We start from the raw sequence: 14,541 nt of genomic DNA on the forward strand, positions 1-14,541 counted from the left end.
ATTTCTGTCTGTTGGGCAGTTTGTGAGACATATATTAGTTAAAAGTGTCAGCTTGCTGATTTTTTATTTTCCCGTATTTTGAGGAAAACGTTAAGTTTTTGAGTCAACTAAATGGCTTTAGGATGGAAATGGATTAAATAATATGTTCTTAGTAAACTTCGCATTTTCTCTCTTCTCTATCATGCCAGTAAGCAGTTTCTTAATCTAGAAAATCATTTCAGCAGTGGTCAAACTTTCTGACAATAAGGGAGAAAAATAGCTCTCAGCTGGGAATGAGTCTGCTCCCTAGGGCACCTGTGGCAAAGTCTAGAAGACAGTCTTCATGGCACAGCCTGGGGAGGGGCAGGGAAGGGAGGATAAGGCAGATGGATACTCTGCTGGCATCAAGGGAGTTCAGGCTAAGGCCGCCTCTCTGCTCCCAACAGTGCAAGGCATGAGAAAGGTTCGCCAACCCAGAACATTGCTGAGACTGAGAAAGCCTGGCTGCAAATCTTGTTTTAAATGTAACAGCAACGGAAAACCGTTGAGAGGGTTTGAACTTGACATGCTGGATCACGATCCTTTTTGAAGGGGAGGATGTAGCAACCCTAAAGGTGGAACTCAGTCTTGGAGATAAGAAGGAGACTTCTATTCCTTTGGGTTCAACTAAATGGCTTTAGGCTGTAAATGGATTAAATAATATGAGATATTTTTAATATCTCATTAAAAAATGCAAGTGCGTGAACATTTCCATAACACTGAACCATGACCACTTGTTCATTTAGTTCCTATAAATCATTTTATTTGTTATTCCCAACTTTAAGGTTCTGTAAAATCGGGGTACGGCATAATCCCACACCAGGAAATTTGTTTTTTCCTTTTCTAACGTTGAATAAATGTATGGTTAAATATGGTCTTGCACTTATAAAAGTATATGCTACCCTTCTGTTTTTTTATCCTGTTTATGGAGCACAGAGTTTAAAACAGGGTGATAGTTAAAAGCAAGTGTTCCTCTAAATTATGTTTTGTTCAAATCCAGCAATGTTATAAAACAAACAAACAAATAAACAAAACCAGGGAAACCTTGATGGGGCTTCAGGATAAAGGGTTCTACATACAGCACAATGATTTGAGTGTTGGTTCTCTTCTTTTTCAGGATACTTCCTGGAGGATTCTCTTGCCATTTCCTTCTGTCTTACCCATTGCTTTACCCTGACTCACTCCTGGTTTCTCATATTATATGTTATACATGTATTCTACTATGCCTGATAGCCTTTCCTTAACATGTCCTCCCACTGCTGCTGCTGCTAAGTCGCTTCAGTTGTGTCCGACTCTGTGCGACCCCACAGATGGCAGCCCACCAGGCTCCCCCGTCCCTGGGATTCTCCAGGCAAGAACACTGGGGTGGGTTGCCGTTTCCTTCTCCAATGCATGAAAGTGAAAAGTGAAAGTGAAGTCGCTCAGTCGTGTCCGACTCTTCTCGACCCCATGGACTGCAGCCTACCAGGCTCCTCTGTCCATGGGATTTTCCAGGCAAGAGTACTGGAGTGGGGTGCCATTGCCTTCTCCTTCCTCCCACTAGATACTGCCATATATTATAAAACCCTTTCTTATAGCTTAGAGATTAAGCAAATTATCTTAGGCAGTTTGCTTAATTTCTTACAAGTTTCAATTTTCCCATCTGTAAAATGGGAATAATACTCTCTCTCTAAGAGGGTTGTTGTGTATAATAAGTGGGAGCTTAGAAGGTGTCTGGCACATAATAGATGCTCAGTAAGTAATAGCTTTTATTCCTCTTTTAAGAAATCAGAGCAGGATTGTGAAACCATATAGTCACCAAATATGTAGTAAACCTTTTCCTTGGGTTTGGCCCTGTGCTAGGTGCTTGGGATATGTTAGAAAACTTACAAACCCTGCAGTCATGGAACTTAGACACACGCACACCCAAAAGCAAACACACACACATGTAAAAACACACACACACATGATGATATAAACCCCCAGTGGCTCTTCCCTTACTCATTTTAGACCCTTACTGAAAGTAAACACCCCCTCCAGTGGGCCAAAATGGCACGCTGAAGAGCAATTACAGAATTCTAAAGAAAAGCCCTTCTTTCGAATATCGTTTCCTTCAGATTTTAAAGACGCTAAAGGCATATTTCAAAAAATGAACATGGCCTGTCTTGAGAAGAATATCACACAAAATGCAGTCAGTACAAGGCCATAGGGAAGTGGAGGGAGAAGATTATTCAGATACTATTTCAATTGTTCCAAGAAAGATTGAAGAAGAAATGTATCCACAGAAGATCTACTTACTACTTTTGAACGTGAAAATTAACAATTCCTAGACGGCAGACCAAGTGAATGATGGTGCAGCACAATTGCTAAAAAATATATGAAAAGGGAATAAAACCTCATCAAACAATCTCTGAGCCTCCCGTAACTCCTGGTAGGCTCCTTTTTTTCTGCCCGGGAGCTCTGCTATCCCTTTGCCTGGAATGCTTCCCCACCTGCCTTCACACTGCTGCCCTCTGCCCACCCCTCCTCTCTGAACCGAAAAGTCCTCGGAGAAGCCTTTCCTGGCCACCCCGGGTACATTAAGTGCCTTCATCTATCATCCTTTTTTATGCAGCCTTCTGTTTTTCTTTGCTTATCTATCTATGTGTCTATTTATCATCTATCTATCTAACCAAGTAGGGAAGCCTGGCGTGGTGCAGTCCATGGGGTTGCAAAGAGTCAGACACGATTGAGCAACTGAACTGAACTGAACCCAACTATCTATCTGTCTGTCTATATGTACACCTACCATATATCTATGTCTGTCTATATATCTGTCTATATCTATCTATATGTCTATTATCTATCTATATCTGTCTGTTTACAGGTCTGTATCCATCTATCTATATGCCTATCTATCTGTCATCTATATTTATTTGTCTATCTAACTATCATCTGTCTACATCTATTCATCTGTTAAGTCTGACTCTCTACCTATCTGTGTCTATCTAACTATCTGGATATATTTTTCTACTCCACTTGACTCAAAGTTCCATGAAAGGAAAGATTATCTTACTTCCTTCACTGTGATCTTTAAAAGCCCAGTTCCTGATCCCAACTTTGCCCTCAATGAATGTTTATAGGTGAGATAAAAAGCTATGCACTCAAGGCATATTGACTGCTATTGACGAGAGCCTGTCTTTCAGGCTATAGTCTTCAGTTCAGTTCTAATGAAACCATTTTCTATTTTTATTATATATTGTTGATTATTTTCTATAATAAAAATAGAAAATAATTTCATTTGAACCAAACAGAAGACTATAGCCTGAAAGACAGCCTCTCTGATTACTCCGAGGAACTTCTGCAGAGAAACACGGTTTTCAGCACAGTTTTATATCTTGTCATAATAAAGGACATCAAAGAAGTCAGGCAGATATCCCTTCAAGGTTTCAAAAACTAGACCAGCACACACACAGTGGGTCAGTGTGGGCTCAGCATCTGAGAAGCGAGCCTTCTCATCAAAGGAGGACCAGCATTGGCATCCCAGAAAGAGAGGTGTGTCATCTTTAACATGGACATTTGTTACTTCTGGTCAGTGGGCCCTTTTCTTTTATCGTTAAAGCAAGAGAAGGCAATGGCACCCCACTCCAGTATTCTTGCCTGGAAGATCCCACGGACAGAGGAGCCTGGTGGGCTACAGTCCATGGGGTTGCTAAGAGTCGGACACGACTGAGTGACTTCACTTTCACTTTTCACAACGTACATTTGATAGACCACAAACAGGGTGTTTTAGTGAGCATAAAATTCAAGTTAACTTTATGAATTTTTGCCTAGCTAAAAAATGTATGACAGTTTGATTCCACTTGTTTGCTTTAGTATGAATAGAATGCTGCTGCTGCTGCTAAGTCGCTTCAGTTGCTAATTTTTAAAAAATAGATATTCAACAAGCAACAGCAGCACAGGGAGCTATAGACAGTATCGTGTAATTACCTATAATGGAAAATAATCTGAAAAGTAATATACGTTTGTACATATAACTGGATCACTTTGCTGTGCACCTGGAACATTGTAAGTCAACTATGCCTCAATAAAATATTTATGTGAAGGGAAAATAAAGAAAAACAAATCCTAAAGGAAATCAACCCTGAATATTCATTGGAAGGACTGATGCTGAAGCTGAAGCTCCAGTACTTTAGCTACCTGATGTGAAGCACCAACTCATTGGAAAAGACCCTGATTCTGGAAAAGACTGAAGGCAAAAGGAGAAGAGGGTGGCAGAGAATGTGATGGTTAGATAGCATCACCGACTCAATGGACATGAACTTGAGCAAATTCCAGGAGATAGCTAAGGTCAGGGAAGCCTGGCATGCAGCAGTCCATGGGGTTGCAAAAGAAGGACATGACTTAGCAACTGAACAACAGTAAGTCCTGCTCTTGGGGGAACGCTGATAGCAGGGGAGGCTGTGCTTGTGTAGGGGTAGAGAGGTGTGGGGCCCCTTTTTCTGTTTTGATCAATTTTTTCTGTCAACTTAAAACTGTTCTAAAAAATAAAGTCTATTTTAAATGGGGGGGGGGAAATTTCAAGTTAACTCACGCATAAGCCAGAATGACGTTCCTGTACTTCTGTATGTGAACATTTCTCTCATCGCTGCTAAGAGCACTGAGATTGTCACAGGAGGCTTCCTCCCTTCAGCTGTGATGAGGTGAACACACACGACCACCTTGTTCTGTGTGCAGATACATAACATTATTTGACCTTGGTTTATTTTCTCCTGTGTGTGTGTGTAGCTTAAACTGAGGGGGAGCTCTGACCTGTGGAATGTGGCACAGTTAAGATTGGTTCACAACTCCACACACAGTGACCTTTGCTCTTGGCTTTTGGTATCAATCTCTGAAGCCATGTGGGAAAAATTTGGCTCATCTTGATACAGAAAAACTCCTGGCATGGTGCCCTAAGCAAAGCAAAGAAGCAGGGATAGGTTAGGGCCCTTTGAAGATGTTGCTCAGTTACAAGGGGAAAATGAAAGGAACCTGTGATTATTCTCGTTTAAAACTTCTCAAGCCAGACACTTGGCTCTGCGCCTCTGAGTGTCAACCATTGGCCTCAGTTACATCCTAGAAGAATGACCCTGCCCATCACCTGCTTCAACAGGTAGAGCCTGCTTTTCCTTCCCTCCAGTCCAAAGTGAACAAAGAGCGCGTTTAAAGTGGGATTTGAGTTAGTCGCTTCGGCATCGAGGTTTTTTTTTTTTCCATCTTGTAGGTCAAAATAACTGAGACACAGGAAGTTAACTGATGAGTCTGACGGCAATCATATGAGTGCCTCAGCATCGATTCTCACAACTGGCATTTCCTCACCAGCCACAAAACCTTCTTTCAGACACCCCACTAAAGCCTGAGGGAAGAACCAGGAAGCAGGGACACACGGGGCAGTATTGAGACCCTCCTGACAGGACAGTTTCATGGCAGTCAGTCCAGAAGTCACGCTCCTGGTGGCTCAGATCAGTCAGTCCAGCAAGTCACTCCTATGCTCCTGGTGGCTCAGATGGTGGAGTGTCTTCCTGCCGTGCAGGAGACCTGGGTTCGACCTCTGGGTCAGGAAGATCCCCTGGAGAAGGGAAAGGCAACCCACTCCAGTATTCTTGCCTGGAGAATCCCATGGACAGAGGAGCCTGGAGGGCTACAGTCTGTGGGGTCTCAAAGAGTCAGACACAACTGAGCGACTAACACTTTGGCACTTTTCAAAACGGATTTGAGAATTAACCTAAAGGGAATGACCACCACCTGCTTTTAAAAAAAACTCAAATGTCCTCATTATCATTATTAATGTAATTAAACCTTTATTTCTAGAGTAGTCTTAGGTTCACAACAGAATTAAGGGGACAGTACAACGTTCCCCATACACCACCTGCCCCGAAACACGCACACCCCTCCCGCATCGTCCCCATTCCCCACCAGAGTGGGACGCCGGCTACCATCAATGAACTCGCACTGATGTAACCAAAGTCCACAGTTAAAATTAGGGCTCATTCTTGGTGCTGTACCTTCTGTGGGTTTGGGCAAATGTATGATGACATGTTAGAGAAGAAAATGGCAACCCACTCCAGTGTTCTTGCCTGGAGAATCCCAGGGACGGGGGAGCCTGGTGGGCTGCCGTCTCTTGGGTTGCACAGAGTCGGACATGACTGAAGTGACTTAGCAGCAGCAGCAGCAGCATGATGACATGTATCTATCATGATAGTATCACCGGGGGAAATTTCACTGCCCTAAAGTCCCCTGTGCTCTGCCTGTTCATCCCCTTCCCAACTGCCGGTTCTTGGCAACCCCAGATCTTTTGACTGCCTCCATAGTTTTGCCTTTTCCAGAATGTCGTATACTTAGAATCATACAGTAAGTAGCCTTTACTAACTGTCTTCTTTCACTTAGTAATATGCATTTAAGTTTTCCCCAGGTCTTCCTGTGGCTTGGTAGCTCATTTCTTTTTAGTGCTGAATACTATTCCATTGTCTGGATGGACCACTGTTTATCTTTTCCCCTACTGAAGGCCATTTGGTTGCTTCCAAATTTTGGCAATTATGAATAAAGCGACTATAAACAATTGTGTGTGGTTTTGTGTGTGTGTGTGTGTGGACTTAAGTTTTCAACTCCTTCGGGTAAATACCAAGGAGCACAATGGCTGGATAATATCTTACAAATATGTTTAGTTTTGTAAGAAACCACTACTTTGTCTTCCAAAGGAGCTGTACCATTTTGCATTCCCACCAGAACTGAGTGAGTTCCCGTTGCTCCACATCCTTGTCAGCATTCGATGTTGTCAGTGTTCTGGATTTCGGCCATTCTGACAAGCGTGCCATGGTTGTTTTAATTTGCTTCTTCCTGATGACAGAAGATGTGGAGCATCTTTTCACATGTTTATTTAGGTGTCTGTTAGGGTCCTTGGCCCCCTTTTTAATTGGGTTGTTTGTTTTCTCATTGTTGACTTTTAAGAGCTCTTTGTATATTTTGAATAACAGTCTTTTATCAGATATGTCTTTTGCAAACATTTTCTTCCAGTCTGTGGCTAGTCATCTCATTCTCTTGACATTGTCTTTGGCAAGGCAAGAGTTTTTAATTTCAACGAAGTTCAGCTTATCAGTTCTTTCTTTTGTGAATTATACCTTTGACGTTATAAAAAAGTTATGGGTCAGTTAGGTTTTCTCCTGTTATCTTTTGGAGTGTTATAATTTTGTGTTCTACATTTAGATTTGGGACTCATTTCAAGTTAATTTTTGGGAAGGGTGTAAGGTTTCTGTCTAGATTCTTTTCTTTTTTTTTTGCATATGGATGTCCAGTTGTTCTAGCACCCTTTGCTTTTAAATTTTTTTTTGTTGTTGTTATTTAAAAAAAAACCTTTTATTTATTTGGCTGTGTTGGGTCTTAGTTACAGCACGTGAAATCATCCTTGCTGCACATGGAATTTTTTAAATATATTTATTTATTTATTTTTGGCTTTGTTAGGTCTTCATTGCTTGCATGGGCTTCCTCTAGTTGCAGCAAGCAGGGGCTACTCTTTAGTTGAGATGCATGGGCGTCTCACTGCCATTGTTTCTCTTGCTCCGGCCTCTAGAGCACAGGCTCGGTAGTTGTGGAGCACAGGCTTGGCTGCACTGAGACTTGTGGGATCCTCCCGGACCCAGGATCCAGCTCACGTTCCCCGCACTGCGAGGTGGCGTCTCAACCACTGGCCCAGTCCTGGTTACTCTTCAATAAAAGATGTTATTTATTTTTAATTGGAATAAATTGCCTTACAATGTTGTGTTGATTTCTGCCATACAGCAACGTGAATTAGCCCTAAGTATACATATATGCCCTCCCTCTGGAACCTCCCTGCCACCCCCAGGTGGTCACGGAGTAGCAGCTGAGCCCCCTGTGTTTTACAGCAACTTTGCACTATTTGTTAAAGAGACTATCTTTGCTCCGTTCTACTGCCTCTGTAACTTTGTCAAAGGTCAGTTGACTACATTTATGAGGATTTCCTTCTGGGCTCTCTGTTCTGTTCAGTCGATCTATTTGTCTGCTTTTGCCAGTACCCCTGCCTTGACTACTGCAGTTCACTATAGTCTTGGTGTTGGGTGATGTCAGCTCTCCAACCTTGTTCTGTTCCTCCCCTATTTTATTGGCTATTCTGGGCATTTTGCCCCTCCATATAAACTTTAGAATTAGTTTGCATTGAATCGACAGGTCTATTTGGGAAGAACGGACATCTTAGCAACACTAAGTCTTCCTATCCATCAGCATGGGCTATCTCTCCATTTATTTAGTTCTCTGATTTGGTTCATCATCGTCATTTTTTAATGTCATGAACGAGTACCAGAATGAGTAAGAATCGTTGAAAGAAATGCCAGAAAAGAACATTTGATGATCTAAATTTTTAGATTCTCTTGCCATTAAGTAAACCAAACTGTGATGCCAAATTCACCCTGATTTTACCCAAACAAGCAAATAAAGCTGCCTGCCATTTGTCTTACACGTCTAATGGAAAATGCCATTATGACAATCGAGATAAAGAAGCTTCTTTTCTCTTTCCCTCATCAAGTGGAGGACAGTATCGGATTCTGCTTTAAAAAGTTAAATTTCCCAGTTTAATGAGTACAAAAATATTGTTAAGAAAAAGTAAAGTGCTTTCCATAAAATAAAGGTCTTTCTCTGGTCATTAAATGGGGATGAAAGTGCATTCACTTTTAGAAATTAAGTGCTGGGATGGATTTTAGGAATTGCGTATTCCAATCCCTTGCATGTCTTTATGTGAGTGGAATGACCGGAAAAGACACAAATGAGTGGGTCGAGGTAACACAAATAATTATAATTACGGCTCAGGTAGATCAGCTCAGTGCCAGACCCAGCATTTGGAGATTTGTGAATGACTGCATTTTCACCTATTGGGAAAAAAAAAGCCCAATCATCCTAGAAACTGGATAAGTTAGAGAAAGGTATTTTAACTTCAGAGTTTAGTTGCAGCTAGGAAATGCTATGGGAAAAAAATATTCACGAAAAGATTTTTCTGAGAACTGAGTCATTTCCCTTAAAATATCATCATTAAAGGCTAGAACTGGTAGATCAGCAAAGAAGTCTGTCGCCAGAAGCCATTCTCTCTGCAAGTCTGAATTCAGCCGTGTATCTGGTTTGTGCTTAGTCTTTGCCAAGACAGGAGCGTTCCTCCTCCTTCAGAGAATTTACATCCTGCTCAATGAAGTTCAGCCCCGCAAGGGGAGGAGGGGCTGGACTACCCTGCTGACTGCTCTCTCTCCAGAGCCCATAATAGTGCCAGCCCAAGCCAGGGGCAGCTTGGAAGCAGTGTTACTAATTTTTGTTGAGTTAATAAGCTTATGAAGAGAAGATTTTTAGCATTTGGCATTTTTCTGAGTTTTTCCAATAACATCAATTTATTTTTTTTCCAAAATAACAGATCATACTCCGTGACCACCTGCTGTGTGCCAAGCTCTGTGTACAGCACATTACTTTCACCATCCCTCACGCCGTCCCTACCAAGCAGGCATGCTTACTTTCCCCACTGTTACAGGTGAGGAAGCGGAGACACACAGGAGCTCACTAACCTGACCAAAGGGTTCAGAAAAGACATAGACCTAAAGCTCATACCTCAAGCCCATTATCTGGCATGATCACAGAAGAAGGTTTTGCTCTAAATCTGTATAAATGGTAATTCATGTGGCAAATTTGGGCTAAGACAAGTTTATTGTGAAAGAGAGCTATGATAATGGAAATAGAAAGCAACGATAAGACCTGTGCTGCCCTTAAACTGAGCATCTCTTTTAAACTGACAAAGACAAATAAATTCAAAGTTATGACATTCACAGCAGGTATGACTCGGGGATTTTAAGAATCTGAAAATAACCCTTAATACTAAGCATTGTATTATATGAGTTATTATTTACAGATGAATTAGAGTTGATTTCCATGGAAATGAATAAGATTCACTTTATTCCCTTCCTAAATAGAAATAATATTTTCACTGAATTTTTTAAAATTACATTTCCACTTTTGATAGATATAAACAGAACTCAAAGAAAGTACACTTAACTGACATGTTTGGGGATGATGTGTCTTAAACCCTAGATTTCCTCTGTGACTGACAAAGAATTTAACACCACAGCATATTTTTGTGTGCTCACAATGAACATAGGTTATTACAGCCCAATTAGCAATTACTCAGCTCATCTTAAATTGACCTTTCAGATAGCTGAAAAATCAAGATTTAACATAGAAGTGTTTTGGTATTCTTACCTTCCTTTCCCTACTCACCTTTTTTCCAAATGCACTTTAATTAATCAGCATCTTCATTTATGCATACTTAGGTTTTTAGTGGCTTAGTTCATAGGAAATAATTCAGTTCAGTTCAGTTCAGTTCAGTCGCTCAGTCATGTCCGACTCTTTGTGACCCCCTGGACTGCAGCACGCCAGGCCTCCCTGTCCATTACCAACTCTCAGAGTTGACTCAATGGACATGAGTTTGAGTAAACTCTGGGAGATAGGAAATGATTGGTGGCTGCAAACAGAGCTTGTAATTGGTATATAAGGTACTGCTAGTTTCGAATATTATGTTGAGTGTTTTCATACTTGTGATACTATTTGTTCATTCAATTTAGACTTCACATGATTCTATTTGAATATTTTATTTGTGATAACTGTAAGAATGAACCGAAGTCAGCAAATGCTAATTGCCCATCTACTTGTCCATCACTGTGCTAGAGCCTCAGAGACCCTTAACGGAATGATTAAGAAATGATATACGACCAGCAATTCCACTCCTAAGCATATTCCCAAGAGGGATGAGTGCATGTATCCACAAAAAGAATTGTTCAAACACAGATGCTTTATTTGTAATAGCTCCAAACTGGAAACAACCCATATGTTCATCAATTGTGAAATGATCACACATGTTTATGAAAAATAGAAAACTTTTCTCATTCACACCCATAGTGTGAATTGAGCTCAAAAGCTTTACCTTGAGTAAAAGAAAACAGGTATGATGTGATCCTCTTTGTGTGGAGTCCAAGAACTGGCAAAGCTCATAACTGATGACAGGATTCAAAATAACATTTCCTCTAGAAGGGAAGGGTTGTCAAGAGAGAAAAAACACAGAGAAACTTTCTGACTTGCTGGAAACATTTTTTATCTTGTCTGCATGTTGATTACACAAGGATAGAAAAATATGAAACTTCATTCAACTGAAAACTGAAGATCTGTCTATTTTACTATTATGTAAGTGTTAGTTGATTCACTCCTGTCTGACTCTTTGCAACCCCATGGACTATAGCCCACCAGGCTCCTCTGTCCATGGGATTCTCCAGGCCAGAACACTAGAGTGGGTTGCCATGCTCTCCTCCAGGGGATCTTCCCGACCCAGGGATCCGACCCAAGTCTCCTACATTGCAGGCAGATTCTTTACCATCTGAGCTACCAGGGAAGTCCTAATTAAATGAAATTTGAATTGAAATTACATGAATTTGATTGAAATTATATAACTCAGTTGATAAAGAATCTGCATGCAATGCAGGAGACCCAGGTTTGATTCCTGGGTCAGGAGGATCCCCTGGAGCAGGAAATGGCAACCCACTCCAGTATTCTTGCCTGGAGAATCCTGTGGACAGAGGAGCCTTGCAGGCTACAGTCAATGGGGTCACAAGAGTGGGATACAACTTAGCGACAAAACCACCACCATATTTCAATTAAAAAGTTATCGCTAAACTTTTTCAACACAACATTTTATTGTAGGGCTTTATGCATGTTGAAGTACCTAGGCCTGTTTCACTCTTTGCACTGTATCTGTTTACAGCAAAGATGGTTTATGTTCTCGTGGAGTTTGGCTTGGCTGATGGGTGTGTTGGGATAACACTAAGTTACTGCAACAAATAAAGCTTCACTTTTCAGCAGCTTCATACAACAGAAGTGGATGACTCAGATACCACCCAGGTCAGGGTGAATGTTCTCAGATTCCTCTGGACGGTGATGCAGGGACCCAGGCTCCTTCCAGCTTGTGGCTTACAGCTTCCTGCCCAGGAGCCTCAGAATTTGCTACCGCCAGTTGGAAAACAAGGAGAGACAACGTAGCCAGGGAATTTTCTAGGTTACTGCTGGTAACAGGCATGTGCTATTTAGGCCTCTTCTGGATGTCCCAGAGAACAACCCCTCACAGGAGGAACTAGAGAGCCGTCTCCTGACTCCCAGAACACGTGCATGTTTTCTCCACCCAGGAGCCTGCCCACCGCTTCCTCTCCTGCATACATGGAGCAGGATGGGCTGGTTAAGGGTGCAGCCTCGGCCAGTAGTGTCTGGGCTCAAGCAGACGACGTATTCTTCCAGTGTCTTAGCTCCCACATCTGAAAAGTGGAGTGCAGAAGAATACTACTCCTCAGAGCTCTAGGGCAAACTTTAAAAGGGTTTGAAGCATTTAGGACAATACCTGGAACACAATACGAGTTTAATAAATGTCAACTGTATCACACACTCCTTGCTATAACCAGCCATTTCAGAAGTTCTGCTTACTCTCCAGCACGCCCTAGGCTCCTCCCAGAGCAATCAAGTCCTCTCCCCCAGCCAGCTTCACGGGCATGGAATTTGTGCAGTCACACGGGGCCCCATGCTTGGGGCCTGGCAGTTAATTTAACACTCTGACTGTACCATTTTGAAACTACTAGTAATTTCTCTCTGAATTGTGTTTTGTAAATGAAGTCTGGAGCAGCGGAGATCCACACAAGGTACAGGCCCACGGTGGTCTTCCCCGCCCCGCTCGCGTGCGGCAGTCTTGGTGCCCCTTGAACACAGAATTCTGGTGGCTTCACGATGTCTGGGAGGTGAGCAGAGCTCAAGTCAGGTACCAGGCAAGCGAGTCACATCTGTAACTAAGTGGGACACCCCACGAGGCCAAGCTTCCTATTCCAAACAGAACATGTTCTAAATGCAAAAAAAAAAAAAAAAGACAACAACCAAGAAAACCTACCATGTCTTTCTTACTTGTGTTCCTTCCCTCTTTTAACTAACTGAAGACAGAGAAGAAAAGGGCAACCCAGAATTTGTTTTCTTATCAGTTCTTCTTAATTCATCAGTAAGTCAAAGATGGAGTATGGATAGAATGGGCATATATAAAGAAGCTAAGACGTGGAAGCAACCTAAATGTCCATTGACAGAGGAAGGGATAAAGAAGACGCGGTACATATATATAATGGAATATTAGTCGTTGGAAAGAATGAGACAATGTCATTTGCAGCAATACAGGTAAACCTAGAGATTATCACTCTCAATGAAGTCAGTCAGACAAAGACAGGTATCATATAATAGCAGGTATTTGTGGAATCTAAAAAATGATACAAACGAACTTATTTACAGAACAGAACACATACAGACATAGAAAACAAATTTATGGTTACCAAAGGGAAAAGGGATGGGAAGGATAAGTTAGGAGTTCGGGATTAGCCAAGTACTATACCTGAAACAAACAAGGTCCTTCTGTATCGCACAAAGAACGTACTCAGTACCTTGCAATAAATTATAATGGAAAGAATATATGTGTGTGTGTATTATAACTGAGTCATTTTTCTGTACACCAGAAACTAACACAACATTGCAAATCAACTATACTTCAATTAAAAAAAAAAAGTGTTGAGTCAGTTTTGTGCTGTGTTTCAACAGTTCTGGCGAGAACAAAACATATCTGCATATGCAAACCACAAAGTATCTGCACAGACTTGCTACAAAATACAGATTGAGTAATTGTGTTGATTTTGCAATGAGTTAAATGCTCCTATATTTTCCCTTAAAACTAGCATTGCACGATCTAAAAATGAGCAGTAAAATTGATGCTAGTCACTTAAAATGCTTGTTTTCCTTTACTTAGAATGATATTAAATAGCAAATAAAAAATACCATAATCATTCCAAAGAGAGAACATGTAACAAAAGAGAGAGCTTTATATATTTTTGTCTTTAGTGTGGCACTTTTTTTTTTCCTGCTTCTTGAATAAAGGGCTCTGCATTTTCATTTTCCACCGGGTCCTGCTAATAATACAGCTGGCGACATCCTTTCTTTACTCCAGCTTCTCCCCACAAGTGTCACCCAGGACCTTCTACAGAAAGTCTCACCAGATCACCCCAGTCTTCCTCACCGGCAGCTACCTAGTAATTTACATTTATATATTTCTCATTGCACCTTGACTTTTAGCATTAACTTTGAGCATGGTATCTCCCTATTAAGTCTGTCTTTTCTCTGAAGGGCAGGGACAGATTTGGCATTCTTATTTGCTGGCCATGAACCAGAATCACTGGGGCCCTCATAGCCAAAGTACATTCCAGGAACTGACAATCAACAGAATCAAGAGCTCCAGGGTTTGCTCCAGGTAATTTGGTTGCACAGTGAACTTGAGAAGCAGCTGTTGAACGAACAAGCAAAAACCACTGGTTCTGGGACCTACAATGGTACTTCTGGTTCCAGCACTTCATGGTGAAATCTGGTCCGTCCTCAACAGACTGGTTTACGAGCAGCCCTGTTCAGTGAAATCTCCCAATTTTTCCA

The sequence above is a fragment of the Bos indicus genome, chromosome 27, assembly GCF_029378745.1.
Source record: "Bos indicus isolate NIAB-ARS_2022 breed Sahiwal x Tharparkar chromosome 27, NIAB-ARS_B.indTharparkar_mat_pri_1.0, whole genome shotgun sequence".
In the NCBI taxonomy this organism is placed as follows: domain Eukaryota; kingdom Metazoa; phylum Chordata; class Mammalia; order Artiodactyla; family Bovidae; genus Bos; species Bos indicus.